The sequence below is a fragment of the Gallus gallus genome, chromosome 4 (assembly GCF_016699485.2).
Source record: "Gallus gallus isolate bGalGal1 chromosome 4, bGalGal1.mat.broiler.GRCg7b, whole genome shotgun sequence".
Lineage (NCBI taxonomy): Eukaryota > Metazoa > Chordata > Aves > Galliformes > Phasianidae > Gallus > Gallus gallus.
The window spans coordinates 46,700,663-46,717,139 of NC_052535.1; positions in this window are offsets into that span (position 1 = coordinate 46,700,663).

Sequence of the window (16,477 nt, forward strand, 5' to 3'; positions counted from 1 at the left end):
TTATATAGATATGTAATTATGTCTTTGCTAGGAAATGTCTGTTAAAGATGTACATTTTTCCTTTCCAAACGTCAGTTTCTCTTGAGCAATACATTCTGTTGTTGTAATGGCGTATTAAAAAAAAATACTGTAAAATGCTAAGCAAGTCCAAGAACTTAGTTGATTGCATGTATTTCTTCATCTAGCATTTGTCTTTGCCCAGCAAATTTGGCTTCTGCCTAAGAGACCAAATGAACTGCAAATGCATAATTGATTACATTGAGCCTAACGTAACCTTAAAAATCAAGATATGAACTCTTTATTTGAAATTGTCAAGGAAATTGGATTTTTCAAAGTCTAAAGTCAGCCTGAGTCCTAAAATTAGACTTTGTTCAATGTATGCTGAAGCTATGAGGCTTAAATAATTTCTGCATATGCTTAAAATTCACTGTGTTAGGTTATTTTTGATGAATGAGTTTTGCATAGTTGTACTTAGCCGTCCAGTGAGTAAGGCTTTTCCTTATTTCCTACTTAAGGCACCTCAATTCATTCCCCATCTAATGTTTTTTCAATACAAAACAAGGAATTGATGGTGATGATGTTGTCATCCCCTATTCTTATGTCATACTACTCTTCTGAAACATGGCAATTCATATACTAGAGAAAAAAGAAAAGACCTCTTATGCTGTTCTGTAGATTTGGGGACCATTTCTTAATTGCCCTTCCTATTACACAATTAAAGCTCATTTACCACAACTGCAAAGTAATTTCATTCACTAACAGTGTCTGCCAATTCCTTTTTTCCGTAGTACCAATAAAACAATTTATTTTATCTGTTTGAGTTTCAGCTACAATTTTTATTGAGTTATATATGAAATTATTACTGATTACTGCTACTTGCACCATACAATGAAACTTGCTGCCAAGAGCCATATTAAATCCATTGAGTTAATAAAGTCAAGCACTGGTTCACTTTTTAGCTTACAGATTAGGAGCCCTGAAAATGAAAGCTCATAGTCATAATGATTTCGTAGTAATTTCTAATTCAACTGTTCAACTAACAGGGAAAGTGAAGAGTAAAACAAATTTGGTTTGTAGCTGGAATCAGTTAGCCAATGGCAGAAAGAGATTCATTCATCACTTTACATGCAGAATGTTGTTACATAAGACCAGTATATGAACAAATCTGTAGTGAGTCTGGCTTAGGTGTTGAGGCTTAATCTGGGGGAGGGAAATGGTTGATGATGGTAAGAAGAAGGAAACTGCTTGAAGAGGTTCAATTTGGACTTTGTCTTCTCTGTCCCAACACTTTTCTTCTCACGTAGGTCTCAGTCCATTGTTTCATTTCCTTCTAGTGCCAGTCCTTTTCCCAACCATTCTCAGTACAATTCTCCTTACATTTCTCACCAGTCTCTTGTCCCAGAGTCATTCGAAGTGCAGGAGAGATGGTGTGCCAAGTTGAAGTCCTAGGATACTGCCTTGTGTTCACTAAAACCTGATGACATGCCTAGTTAGATGCTTGGAAAGCACTGTAGGGAGATAGGACTTTGTATTGCTCCTACTTTCCTCCTTGGACCTGCTTTTGGCTACTAGTGGAAAGAAGGATAGCATGGGAGATAGACTTTGAGGATGATATGTCTGTGCTTCTGTTCTTAAGTCTTATGCCTGCCCACTCTTTCCTAATTGAGTAAGTAACAGCCATCCCAGTGAAAGTCCTGGTTTGTCCCACTTACATAAACCCAAAACTTAGGTTTATGTAACAAGTTTCCTCCCTATATGCTTGGAGGATTCTGTCTTCATTTTGTCTTTTAAAACTGGGGAATCTCTGTTCCAAATGTATGTCCTGCAGCTGGTCAGTGTCCACCCTCCAAAGTTACACAGCATCAGACTGACCAAGAAATGGGGACTAAACTGCACTTCATACATCTGCTATCCAATCATACACAGGATTAATCAAAATGCAGACAGCACCTGGCTTCTGTGGGCATTTCTTCCTTGCAAAAACAGAGTCAGTTTGAAAGAAAATATGTTATGATTTTCATGGATAATTAGAAAATTTCATTTGAATTATAAAAAGCCACAACCATGCTGGTGTTTTAATGAAACACTGTTTTGAAGGGGAAGAAAAGCAGGCTGAAATGTTTTTGTTAGTCTAATAGTTTTGTTATGGTTTAACATTTTGCTACATGGAGTTAATTTCATTCACTTTAAATTAGTTGTTATGCAATAGGATTTGTATATGGAGAAATGATATGCTAGAGTTTTTTTCCACTAAAAAGCATTGAATATGTGCAGAGAAACTCAGGTACCATTGTGGTGCTCAGCAGATGTGTGAGATATTGATGACTGGAGGCTTTAGACTACAAAATGGAATGACAGGCAGGAGCAGTCCTACTGATCTCCACAACATTAGCACCAAGAATAGTAAGGGCACAAACAATGGGATTCATGAGATGTTACTGAAAGCAATTCAGTATATGCATAGGTTAACCATAAGTATTACTTTTCTAAAAATTGCCAGGAGCAGAGTAATGCTCATAAGACACATTCAATTAACAACTGTGATCATGATTAAAAAACTGTATTTTGAGGTGAGGGGGAAGCATTCTGATTTATTTGGAGCATGCTGTGGCCAGCTCCATCTGAAAGTGATGGAAAATAAATTACAAATAATTTCTTTTTAGATAGACAAGCACTATAAAACCATAGGTGCACATTACAGTTCTTGCAAAGCCATTTGTTCAGAGGGCTGTGTAGTCATACAGGCAAAGATGGGGCTGTACTTAAGCAAGACAAGCTCCAGCCTTGATAAATAGGGGGTGGTTATGTCTTAAGAAATAGAACAGTTATCAAACAGGAGTTCCCACTGCTGCTACCAGCAAGCCAACAGACATGCTGTACCAGAGAGGCAGTTACCTGTTCCTCTGTGTCTCAATATGTGCTATGATACTGGCACATAGCAGTGTCTTCTCCTATAGAACAGAGGTAGTGGGACTTATTATTATTATTTTTAGTACTACTTTGAAGTAGCTCGTGGCATGCACCACCATTCTGCCTAGATGGTTGGAGGCAATGTCCTTCTTGTCCTATGTTACTAGTGGTTTGGTTACTCTGGCCCTGGATCAGCTGCTGCATTCTAGCCCAGCCTGGACACTCTAGCACAGCTTGGAGTGAGGTGTTTTAAGACATTCCACAGTTATCTTTCAGAATTTCCCGTGTTGCCTTTTTATAGCCAGTTGTAATTAAAGTTTTCAATAGCAAAATTATGTTGCATTCAGAAAAAATGCCTTTGAGTTGTGTTCAGCGCAGTACGTTAGGTGGTAGTGTTGAGGAGGAGAAAAAAGAAAACAAGCTATTTATGCTTCTAGAAAAGTTGTAGTCCTTATAATTTATGGACTTCACTGACCTTCTGAAAACAGTTAAAACCAGTTGTTTGTGTCATGCTGAGAATCTGCAGCCACTATATGTTTTTAACAGTGCGGAGAACAGTGAAGAACTGATTAAATGATGTCTGTTGTCTTTGATTTAGGCTAACTTGTAGTGGTAAGTAACTGGCTTGGGAATAATGAGATGAGGCATGTTTCAAGTATTTCACTAAAACCAACACAAGTGAGTAATAGATATGCAATAAGCAGAGGAGAGGTGAACCTACTGATAGTAAGAAATAAATGTTTTATCCTTTTACAAAGGAGAAACTATGAATTAAATAAGACATTTTAATGTTGAAGCAAAGGTTTAATTTCTGAAAAAAAAAGCATTGATTTCAGTGGTGGGATTCTACTGGTGGTTTCCATTTTATTGTCACCACCCTGCCTAGAGCTTGCTAAAATCCTTGTCTGGTTTTCCAGTCTTGGTTAACATAGGTTAATTCAAATGACATCTCACATTCAAATCACATTTTCCAAACAAACTGCAAAGCAAGTTCCTGTGATTGTAGTCTCTTTACTCCCCACTCTGTGAATCTTCAGGAACTTCTAATTGTGGACAACTTAATTTTTTCACGCTGGCTTTGAATCTCTTAGGATTGGAAATGCTACTGACAGAAGCATTCTGAACAAAATGCTGTAGAACTCAGTGCTGGGGGACACGCATACACAAACAGCAGACTGAACTCAGTATGTTGTGGATGCCAAATTTGCAAATGAAGTGAGGAAAGCAGTTGAACAAATACTTTGAAGATATCTATTGGGGTTATTTGTGATACTGCTGCTCACTCAGGAATTCCCTGAGCTGCACATCGCTAGCAGCTGGGAATTTGTGACTAGGGAAGTACTACTATGTAATTTGCCATAGTATTTTTCCACCAAGCATTCACACCAGTGCACTATTGGAGGCATAATCTGGATCTAGGCGATTCAGTGTGGTCGCATAAATGGAATCCAGTCAGCTATGGCTTGAGATACACATTGTATGAGTATACAAAATGTGTAGCTGTGTTATTTACGTTATTCTGCTTGCATGTCAAAGCTAAGGAGACTTATTCTAGTGGGTTCTAACAGAACACTCACCCAGAATAGATCCCAAATTCAGCAAGCCTGGAAAAGGAGGGATTGAAGCCAGGGCAGTAATTCAACCTTGACTGTATTCTTTGCTCTGTCTACCACTGTACTAATTCACTCCCGAGCCTTGTACATCAGCCCTCGACTAACTGGAATGTAAGAACTCCGCCTGGGCCCATGAGGATCGCCTTGATGAACGATGATGTATTAAAATGCATTGCTTCCAGCAGCTGCAGTTGAATAAGAAGCAAGTTTCTGTATTAAGCACTGATGTTATTAAAATCACATTTGTAATGAAAAATAAGAATGGGAAAAGGGGAGACAGGGCAAAAAGAGTAGCATGAGATAAATATATTTTTAAGTCACCTTTATCTATAATTTTAGATCTTTTGCTTCTTAAAAAATACCTCCCTTGCCTTGAATGAGGAGAAGATTAAATAACATAGATGGGAGAACCAACATCAATTTGTTGTTTTACATGCTTTTCTCTAGTACCAGTAGCTAATTGTCATACTTGTGCTAGGGCATACTGCAGGGACAGCTGAAAGCAGATTAGAGCAGATAATGTCTGTTGCGTTGTTTGGATATGGCTCCTAGCAGACTCCTTCCACTCCACATGCTGTGTTTATCTGTTTGAAAATAGTTTCCATGGAGATGAGCTGATATTAGTGTTGAATCAATTTTTTTTTTTTTGTGTGTGTGGAATCAAATTTTTTGACACACTGCTTGTGATATAGAAATGAAGGAAAAAAGGGAAACTGATGTTTCTGAAAATTCCCAGCTGCTTGAATTGCTTATGAGAAAAGCCAAGCTATGTCCACACAGTATCTTCTACTTCTCTCTGATGATTAGGAAACTTGGGCTAAATTGGGTATTTGCATGTTCGACCATAGGCTGGTTTGCATATGCCCATCTCAGCAATATTCTTAAAGACGACTGAAGCAAAGGAAAGGCAGGAGATACTCTGTATTTGTAACACAGAGCAGCCTTCACACTGCTCTGAATTAAGCAAAATTTTGAAGAGGATAGACAACATCCCCTCCCACCATTGTGGGTAGGAATTACTGAATGTTTATCTGAGTCAGGTTAGTGTGCTAGGTACTTTAATGTAGCTTTAGGATCCTGGTTTTAAGTGAATTTAAGCTGTTATTTTCTTGAAATTAAAAGCTCATATGAGGATGAGCTTTTTCGAGAATAGTGATGTTTTCAGGAGAAGGTGCACGTTTTAAAGGATGTCAAAATGACATGTAAGAAGGGCTTATTCTTTTGAATATGCATGGATATGTAGAAATTCAGTGTCTGCTTCTGAAGTAGTTCCCTTCAGCATGTTTTTCAGTCAGTGGAATGCAAGTCAATACAACCAGCGGAGCCAAGGTGTGGATTCTTCCCTTCTTATGGGAGAAGCTGTTCAGAGAAGTCACAATTTATTCCTTGCTCCCTTGAAAACTAGCTCAGATATAAGAGCCCACACTGGACTCCTGGAGTCAAGAGACAGTTCCTGCTACAGCTGTCTGTGTTTGCATGTTTCAGTGTTCTTTGTGTCAGTAGAGCATCCTGAACCAAAGCCTCTGACGCTGTTATTATTCATATTCAGGAAGCATGGCCACCAGAGATCACTGCAAAATCAAACTCCCCAGTGAATTTCTCTTCCTTTATGCAGTTCACCAAAGGGAAATTGGAGAAGAGAAGGATTTGATGTGTTTTGTTCACAATTGAGGCCGTAAGTTCAGAGGGAGGGAAAATGTGACTTATTTGCTTATTTTAAATTGCTTAAAGGGGTCATTGCTTCCTCTAGGTGGAATGAATTCTTCAGCATGTGCTTCTTCTGTAAATGGTCTCTTTTTTTTTCCTAAAACTGCACTGGGTTTCTTCTTCATCTCTCTTGCTCTTCCATAAAGTGATAATACAGTTGCATAAACAGAATAATGAGCCCTCTCTATGTACTTCACGGGAAGGTAGCGCTTGGTAGGTAAGCTAATCTGCATCAAAAGGCTTATGTCAGTATTGCTGTTGCTTTCTGCCACCTGGACTGCCACAGCCATTACATCTGTATTAAATGTACAGTGTATTAATAATGCATTTTGTGAGCGTTGCCTGCCATTTTACATCCCCTCCTTCAGCTTAGGAACAGAAACACCTCTACTAACAGTTACAAATCAATCTGTTGGGCTAGTTCAGCCCTTTAATATTAGTGGCTTGACCTTACTACATCTCCTAACATCATTTCCATCTATTCCTCTCTTCCTATCACTTAGATATGTCTGTTTAGCCTGTGGTGCATCTTGTCTTGTTTGAGTCATAAATCTTTCCCTTTGAGTCAGAAGTGAAAGGTATCTTGGTGTTCCATCATATAAAGCATAGCTGTGACACTGCCGTTAAAGAATGGACTGTAGTAAATTTTCTGCCTGAGTTTTTTGTGTGGAAAATATATCTATTTTTCCTATATCCATCCAAATATCCATTGTTAGAAAGGGACAGCGTATAAATATTTGATTTATAGTCAATCCATTGATAGCACTAAAGTTGAAATTCTGCTCCTGGAGTACTTTATGTCATAGAGGATCTAACTCATTTGAATTCTGTACTGCAGTGTATGAAAGCATGGTGAGATGAGAACAAGTTATTCAGAACTTTCAGTTGTAATTTCATCTGAATGTACAGCTATCTTCCTATTAATGCTGATTATTTTGTTGCATGCATACATCAGACAGTAAAGTCACATCCTTATGTCTTTTGATGTGAGGGTATCCTTGGCTTGAGGCAAGCCTTTAAAGTACAAGTGAAGACTGAAAATATTTTAAAAGGGATATGAGACTGCTCGTGTATTCAGCCTATGTGCTGTCTCACCATTTTAGTTTTGACTTGCCTTCTACCCCATTGCCACCTCTTTGCTTATCTCTTTGTTTCTTAGGAGTATCCAGAGCATTGAAATTAAAGCTACACTATTCCTACCTTAAAGACAAGTTGGAAGTGAAATACGCACTCTTCTTTGTAACTAATTTTGAATATATGAAGTTAGTATCATACATTTCAGCATAAACTAAGCTGAGTGTTACTAAGAGATCTACAATATACCTACTTAATGTTGTCAAAAAAATTAGCAGGGCTTCTGCCAGATTTTATAATTTCTTTGTGGTAAATTCTGTCATTTATTATTATGGAATAAGTACGTTCAGTATTTTGTGTTTATATATATATATATATTTTTTTTTTCTTTTTTTCTGATGTGATGACCAGTACAATGAAAATGTAGCTATGCCTTGTGTATGAGTGACACTTTTTCCTACACGATCACTGGTCATAATGTCTATGATGAAAAGACTGATGGAAATAACAGTAGAAATATCTGAATGCCAGCGCCATCTCAGAAAAATGAACAGGTGTCCAGGGACAAAGGTAAAACTGCTGACCTCTCTCACTGTTATGTCCATATTCAGGCTTATCCAGAGCAGAATGAATTCATGGAATAAACTCCCTTGGGTTTAAATGGTTTTCAGACAAGGCTGTTAATATCCATGTTAGATAATGTCAAGGTTTAGAACTATTAGATAACAAGACAAAGTGTGCACATACAGTTTCTATAGTATTCTTCCTCTGTGGGTTGCTATGGATGTTACGATAGTAATTTTTAGCATCTTGCTGGGAAAATTACTATTATCCCCATCCCTCCAGTGTGGAATAAACTGAAGCATGTTGAGAGCTAACTTGGGATAGCCAAGGTCCCACCATGGAATGGGGTAAAACTGAAACGTGGGATGACAGAGGCTGGTTGTATAGTAGTTGGCAGAAAAAAAGCCATAAAAGTATTCAGAGGATGCAAAGCTGTCACCGGTAGTTTATTGTGCATTGAACTTAAATGCTGGAGAGATGAACAACAGATAAAAATACAACCTTGTCCTTCATTTTGACAAATGAGAAGAGTGGTTCAGCAATAAGAGAATGTGTCCTCAAATATTTGTGTAATCAATCCACTTACCTAATCCAGGATTAATTGGAAGGGAACAGCTATTAAATGAATAACAGCTATATATGACCTTTCTAATCAGCTTTGTTCTATTATTTGGACAACAATTTGTCAGCTGGGTCAGTATAGTATTCCTAAAAAGTCCTATTTTACAGTGAGCAGAGAGTATAATTTGGACTGATATTGTGCTACTCAAATATCTACATTTACGGTTCTTTTTCTTTTCTGTAATATTCATAAAGACAACCTAAAATCAGGCTCCTAAATCCACACTGTCACTTTAGTAAGTGACCTGATTATCAAACTTCTTTGTGTAATGTTAGAGATATCCCCTGCTACTGATGAGTTATCTCTGTGGGAAATTTGGGTAGGCTGATTATGATGGAGGAAGGAGCAGCAGAAGAGGGGAGACCAAGGAACTAGAATTACAAATGTGGCTGTTTAATGGGTTTATTTCATCATGGCAGCGCAAGAGCCTTTTTAAATTTAAAGCTGTGTTTTAGTTTCTGTTGCAAGTCCAACATTCTTTTTTGTTTTTACTAGATAAAGCGTTGATAACATTGAGAATTAGATTTTAATCAAGAAAAGCTTTCTCCTGGGCACTAAATCTTGACTAATGCGCCAATCCAAGTAAACATCAAAGCATGTAATTTTATCACTGCTTGACAGCATACATAAAGTCATGCTTACTTTAAAATGTGTGAGAATTCCCATTGACTGTTTAATTAAGCATGTATATAGGTGCTCTGCTTGTATAGATGATTCAGAAGAATCCAGTATATGTATTCGGTAGTAAATAAAATGAAGCCAAGTATGAAAAACAGTAAAATTACCAGTTATTCCTTCCCTTTTGCCTTTCAAGTGGCATAAGTGGCATGTAGCTCTGCAAGCATGGTATGATTAATCCAGGAGGACCCCATTTTGTATTGACTCCTCTCGTGTCCAAGATGCTGTACAAGCACCAAGCAAGAATAATCTTGCCCCAAGCTGTTCGCATTCTATTTCTCTTTGACACTGCAGTGCCTGCCACTATGCTTGTCTCAGAGCAGCTGAATATACGAATGAGATGCCCACATGCTGGGAGCACAGTCAGAGTGTCCTGACTCTCTAGTGAAGGTGGGAGTAAGTTCACACAGCTTATTTTAAGCAGTCCTACATCTTTCTGATGTAAGGAGAGGCCTTTGATACAGATAGTCCTTGCAGGCAGCTGTTTGTGAAATGGGGATATGTTGCTAATACACTGAGAGCTTCATTTTAATCCTGATGAAATCAATGAGGGTGTTTCTTTGACCCCTTAGATTCATTTTTTTAAGGCTTTTGTTGTCTAGAGGTTGCAGTGGAGCCAAAATTGTGCTGCTTATCCTAAATGCTATTCAAAGCACTGCTGCATGCATGGTTGCTGGTTGAAAGAAATGGCTTTTTAATATCACAAGCAGAGAAGTATTCTCCAAAACAGCAGAGCTAGGAACAAAAAGAGAGTACTGTGTATGTTAATTAGCACACGAGAGGAAGTGTCTTAGAGGCTTGTCTTTGTTGCACTTCAGTGTTTTTGTTAATGATAAATGGTTTTGCAACAAAAGCTGAATTTAAATACCAGACTGTATTCTTAGCATTGATAAAAACCCAAACATGAAGTTGAACTCACATACAGTGCCTTACAAAGCTGATTAAAAAAATTAACGTGAAATTGCTAAGTACTGCCCAAATTAACACAAATCAGGGTTCATTACATGGCATTAGGAGCCAATTTATTGCAATCATTTTGCCTGCTGTTAGAGAGAACCATATGCCAACTTCAGAAATAACAAGCGTTCTAAATCAGGGTCATTGCTGTCATATTTGCATATGAAATACATTAATTGATCTCCTGTGCATATTGAAATTAAATCCACACGTTTTCTGCTGCTGAAATATTCACTCAGAATTTTTTTTTGTGTGAAGGGCAGTTCTGGCTAGAGAGAGAAGCGATGCTTTAGAAAAATACTTGTTCCAAACTGTGCTAAAGTACTAAGTAATTTCACTTGCTCTGCTTGACTAACAGAGGCCTTAGCTGTCTTTTGGTTCATAAAGGAAGAAGATACGTTGTCATGCGTGACAGTGAGGTCAAAAACTATGTTATTAGCCATGTCTTCTTGTTCTGGTGGTCTTCCAAGAGACGTGCTACAAAGGAAACTGCATCTGTGTGAGCTAACGGGCAATCAGGACAGTGTTTAGAAAAGTTGGTCCTTCCATAAAAGTTTCCTTCATGGAAAAAAAGAAAAGAAGTGTTATTATTCAGTTACATAGGGAAAGAGTTAAGGCATCGTGCCCTTCAACTGCAGCTCCCAGGAGCTCCAGTGCAAATTTAAACAGTTTTGTAATCAGTAGTAATTATTTTGATATTTCAGTTTTTTTCTAGAACACCAGTATTTTCTGTGGATAAATAAAAGGTGGAATGAAAGTCCGTGTTTCATTTAAGGAAGAAATTTTCATGGGATAAAAACAGCAATGTCATTCCTGTTCCACAAGTGATTTTAATTGATTCTGAACGAAGGCTGTTGCGAGAGCAGCAGTTCCTTCTCAGCGATGGCAAGGCTATGGGAGAGAATAAGGATGTGAACAAATGTAGTGTAAAAGTCTTTACAATTAGATCATGGAGCTGTTGTTAGCTGACTTTCTGGCTCAGAACCTGTCAGTGTATGGGAGGAAAAGATGAAAGCTGTTGAGTAGAGCAGGGAATTGATGAAAGTTGCCAAGTTCAACACTGGATTTGGGTGCTAGGGGAAACCTGATATGGGCAGAGAGGGTGAAAAAGTTCCTTAAAGAACCAGGGAAAGGGATGTGTGAAGAGTGGGTGAAAGCGAGTGGAGAGGACCTGAGAGGGATAAAGAAAGGCAGCTGCCCCATATTGTTTCCCTTGTGGTTGATGTTTTGAGATCTTTCCTGTAGTAGTGTGCTTTATTAAAATCTTTGGAGGTGATATTATCAGGAGCAGCACACAATGCCACAGCATTTATTATCCACCTACTCTGTTCTTGTCGGTGCAGAGAACATCAGTGCTCTCTGTGCAGGAAACTGGATAGGTTGAAGCAAGAATTTGAGAGCTGGGAGATATTAAACTTCAGAAAATGTGCTGATACCAGATACACTTGAGTACAAGGAAAGTGAGTCAGTCCTTGCAACCATGTCATTCTCAACTTCTTACCAGTGAATGTATCTAGTAATCTCCACATTTGCACCAAACTCAGTGCTGCACAGGCACCAGACATCCCAAGCAGTGGTGTTTTAGAGATGGCAGAGACCGATGCACTGTTATTCCTGTCAGCGGTCTGAATCTAAGAGCACTGCTGCAAATAGTTCCCTCAGTTCAGTCAGAATCTAGGTCTGAGCTACTTCTTTCTTTTTCCGCCCTTTCTTGTGTCTATAGGGGTACAGCTACCAGTAAGGCAGTGAAGCTGTTCCCTGCATTTCCAGCTGTGTCCCAGAGTTGATGGCAGACAGGGCTCCTGTAGAACACTTACTCTTCCAGACAAAGGAAAAGCTAATAACCTCAACATGCTTTCAGTTTGCCTTTATTCTTGCTTAGACCGTGTTACAATCCATCCTTGATATATGTATGCTGTCCATGTAAATACTAAAAGCCAAGGCACGATTCAAATAAGTCAGTATCAGTTCTCATGTTGGTTTGATAGTCTGATGCTACTATTGGTAGAGGACTAGGTAATTCCAGGATGCAGAGGCAGTCTCTGTTCTGGAGGGAAAAAAGAAAAAGAAAAATGCAAAAGCCAAAAATACAGGAGATGTGAGACATTCTGAGAGCAAATGTCATGGCACTTCAGAGGCACATTGCTCTCCTAGGAGCACCAAGCAGGCTGTTTAGGAAGGGTTGCTCTGGTATATCTAAAAGAAGCTGTTTTAGCTCTGTTAGCAAAGCTAGCAATGGACATCGTGGACTTACTATGCTGAGTTTTAAAAGGTATATAACAAAATCTTGGAGAGAAGCTGATTTTAATACTTATTGGCAAGTTACATAACCTAGAAGGGCATTTGTTTTTCCTTGCTTTCACTCTCTAGATGAATGTGATAGAGTAGTCATTTTGCACCCTTTTTCATGTTCTCTCCTGGCATGGTTTCACAGTTGTTTTCTGTCCCTTGCTCAGCGTATGAAATACAGAACTGAATACTTACTACAGCAGTATAAGCCCTGTGCTTCTTGTATCCAACCCTGGACTTATGCCAGGAAAAAGCCTCAAAGCTTGGGTTCCTCTTTCTGTAGGTTGTTTTCTGCTATTCAGTTTTAGGCAATAGCAGGTGTAATCTGCCTGGAAGAGTTATTAAGATAAAGTGTGAATTCTTCAGTGTATTCCCTTTCTTGTTTCCCCAGCAGCTGTGTGTGACCCTGCCTAACAGTGCTGCTACATGCTTGGTGCACAGAGAGTGCAAAATCAAAGGCTGGTACCCAGGATGTGCATACTTTACACATCTGTGAAAACAGTCTGATGTTCCTTCAGAAAGCCAGAGAATTGACATAACAGTGACCAGATGGGTTCAGACCAGAGGTCCAGCATAGTGTCTTACACCCAGCAGCAGTCATAAGTAGATTCCTGAGGGAAGGGTAAGGAATGGGGAATGTTTATCTTCTCTTTCTTTCAGGGAATTTGGAAAAATAAATAATTCCAGAGCTTCTATACTGCCATTAATGCTTTGGAAAACTGGTGTCATGTTACTGACATGATCTGGAAAAATCCCTCACAGTCCTTCAGAATTCTGAACCCATCATCTGAATAATTTGCAGTTTCTCTCCATTTAATGTCTTCTGAAACCGTAACTACCGTTATCTCTGTCCCATTAACAATGAAAATGATTAATAAATAAAGCCCAGGGGTAGAGCCTTCTGATGTCTATCCAGTCCAGGAGCGAAGGACTGAAAGCCTTGCTCCCTCAAAGTGATTTCAATCTCAAAGTGATTTTTCAATGACTTCTACACCTCACTTCTACACTGACAATATTTATATGTAAAGCATATTTCTTTAGCTTGCTTATGAGAATGTCATATGGGACAGAACTAAAAGCTCTACAGAAGTCTAAATAATTCATCTCTTCTACCTTCCTCCTTATTCATGAGGCTGGTTACCTTGTCAAAGAAGAAATTTACTTTACACCATTTTAAAGGCAAAGAAGCAGCAATACCTAGTAAAATCTCTTGTTATCCTCTTTATTAATTTAGAATACACATACAGCTAGATAGATGTGCATCCTATCAACCATATTCAGTTCCCTGATATTTTTAACACATATTAAGGAATAGGTGTTCTTTATAAAATGCAAATTTCTGTCTCAAGTTTTGCTTGATGTTTTGATTTCTAAGACAATATTTGTAGTTATTTCAGCAAGTCCTGCGAGCCATTTTTCCTTTATGATTTCAGAGAATTATTCTGCTTGCACAGTACCTGTCAAACATTTTCTGTGGCTGCACAAAGTGTATCTTATAAAATTGCATTCTCTTAACGAATAATATTAATCTAGGGTTGGAACTTACCCTAAGGTGAGGAATAAAATGAAACCATTGCTGTTTAACACAGCATACAGCACAAAGCCCTTCACCAAATTAATACTAAATCAATCTTTGATGTCTTCTTATGCTGTTTGGAGTACTAAAAAGACATGTTTGCTTTTAACTGAGAAACAGTTCCTGCAGTTTAATATTTAATGCTATGTGTGATTCTGGAATGCACACAGAAAAATGATTTCTTTATTCCTTAAGCAGTAAATATATATTATATATATCTAGAAATCACTTTGGGGCACAAGTGGTTACATACCAGCAAGGGAATGAAAGCAATTTTTTTGATTTGTGTAGCTCCTTAGTCTTTGTAGAATAAGGCCAAAATTTGATCAATTTTTTAAATGCTTTGAAAAATAGCATACTGAGCAAGACAGCTATTATGTTTTATAGCTTATTCCACTGGCAAGCATTTTAGGAGGGGACTGAAATGAGTCAGGGCACAGTGTACCAGTTCTGCATGGGTCCTTGGGGAGATAATGGAGATATGAACTTTCAGCAGTTCTGTTCACCACTGTAGCATTGACCACGGTTGTCCATTTTATAGAAACTCCAAGAAGGGGAGTGAGAAGAGCACTTCTCCAACTCTTAGCAGTAGCATCTGCCTTCAAAAGAGTTTTGCCTAAGTGTTGTTTGCCATGCCCTCAAGCATGGATAGAGTCTGAAGCTGAATGAGATCAGGGTTCAAAGTCATGAAGACTTCCATTCGATATTTAGGTACCTCTTTCTTCTTCAACTACAAGTGCCTTTATGTGTAAATAACTCTTGATTTTTGATACAGCATGTATAGATCACGAAGACAGTAAGAAAAACACTGCAGTAAAGGGCAAGAATAAATTGTCAATTTCTTGCTAAGTCAGATTTCTATAGAGATCCAGGGAAACACTATTTTATATATGCTGGTAATGCTTTTATTATGTGGGATGAATAAGTAGATTGCTTTTCACTAGGAGATGAGGAGGCTGACTCCCTACGGCTATCATTCTACCAGTGATGGAGACCTGGTACTGAGTAATGGCTGAAAGGACAGAGATGGTGTCTTTTCCTCGGACTTTAAAGTGTCTAGTTTACACAGTGTGTTATAAAAAGAGACTGTATCTCTGTCAGTTATGCTTTAAAGCTAGAGTATAAAGTTTCACCTAATACCTGTACTTTCCTCTTTAAACATATGTAACAACAAGAAGCAGGGTGTTATATGAAGAAGTCTGTTAGATTTATTGTTGAGTGCATTTTTCATAAAGTTATTCAAGATATTCCAAATATGATGTGCGGTATTAAGTTGCATGTTTGGAGCTTTGAGGTGACTGGGAAATAGTATTGCCTATTTGCCAATATTTTACAGAGCTCTGGAAAAAAAAAAAACCAATGAATCTTAAAAAACAAACAAGCATTTAATAACAAACAGTTATGCTATAATATGTTGAGAGCATAATACACATGCATAGTATTACCTTAAGGATTCTTTGTGATGCTGCACATTCAGGACAATCATAAAGTGCCTTATGTATGGGATGAGTGTGTTCATGTACTCTTGAAAGTCTTGCAAATTACTAGGTTTATTCCCTTGAGTCATTCTAGCAAACAGTTTTGATATTTGCAGTTAATGCTCTTTAGCCTGTATGCTGCCAACTTTACCTCCCAGAAGTGGCAAATCACTCATTAAATGATCAACTGGAAAATGCCAAGGCAGACTGTGATGAGGGTAGAATAGATGTTTTAATAGAGTAGAGCATAAACTGGAAAGCCTGCCTAGTGGAACTGTTCACTCTCTTGTTGAGGTGTTTGTAGAACTGCCCTCTGAACACATTATTCTGATAATTTGGTTAGTAATAGAGAGAATTCCACATGTATGTGGTGCCAGCATTTTTAGCCCATCAACATTGGAAAAATCAGCTACTCCTGGACAGATTTTCCTGTGCTGTGAAGGCAGGTAGAGATGGTAGCAGAGCTGAGCTAGCCTAAGGAGCTCTTGGTTAAGATTTGGTTTAGATTGTCTTCTTGTAGTTGAGATCACACCATGTCTCATAGGGTCTGTTGATGTCCCTCTGGATGACAGCATGGCCCTGTGGTGTCTGGAGTTCACTGTGCTATAAAACAACCCTTTATAGTGCTGCACCTGTACCCTGATTGTGCTTGCAAGCCCTTTGGACCTAAAGCAGAGAGGGAATGTGTCCTCCCAGCAGAAAGCCATTTTCCATCTGCTATGCTGCTTAGAAGACAAGGCACCTGAACCTTCCAGACTGAGATACAGCAAGAGACAGCTTTCAGTTGTGAGTGATTCATTTGATCTGATCTCCTGACTGTGAAATAGAAAGGAATGGATGAAATTACTGGGAGGCACAAAGTTCAAGTTCAGGTCATTATATCCTAGTATAGTAACTGCTACATGTGTGAACTTCAACCTTGTTTTACCTTGCTTCCCTCCTGTGTGATTGCCATCTTGCAACACAGCGCCCACTCTAAGGCTCACGGGAATTGTTGGTGAGATATGGC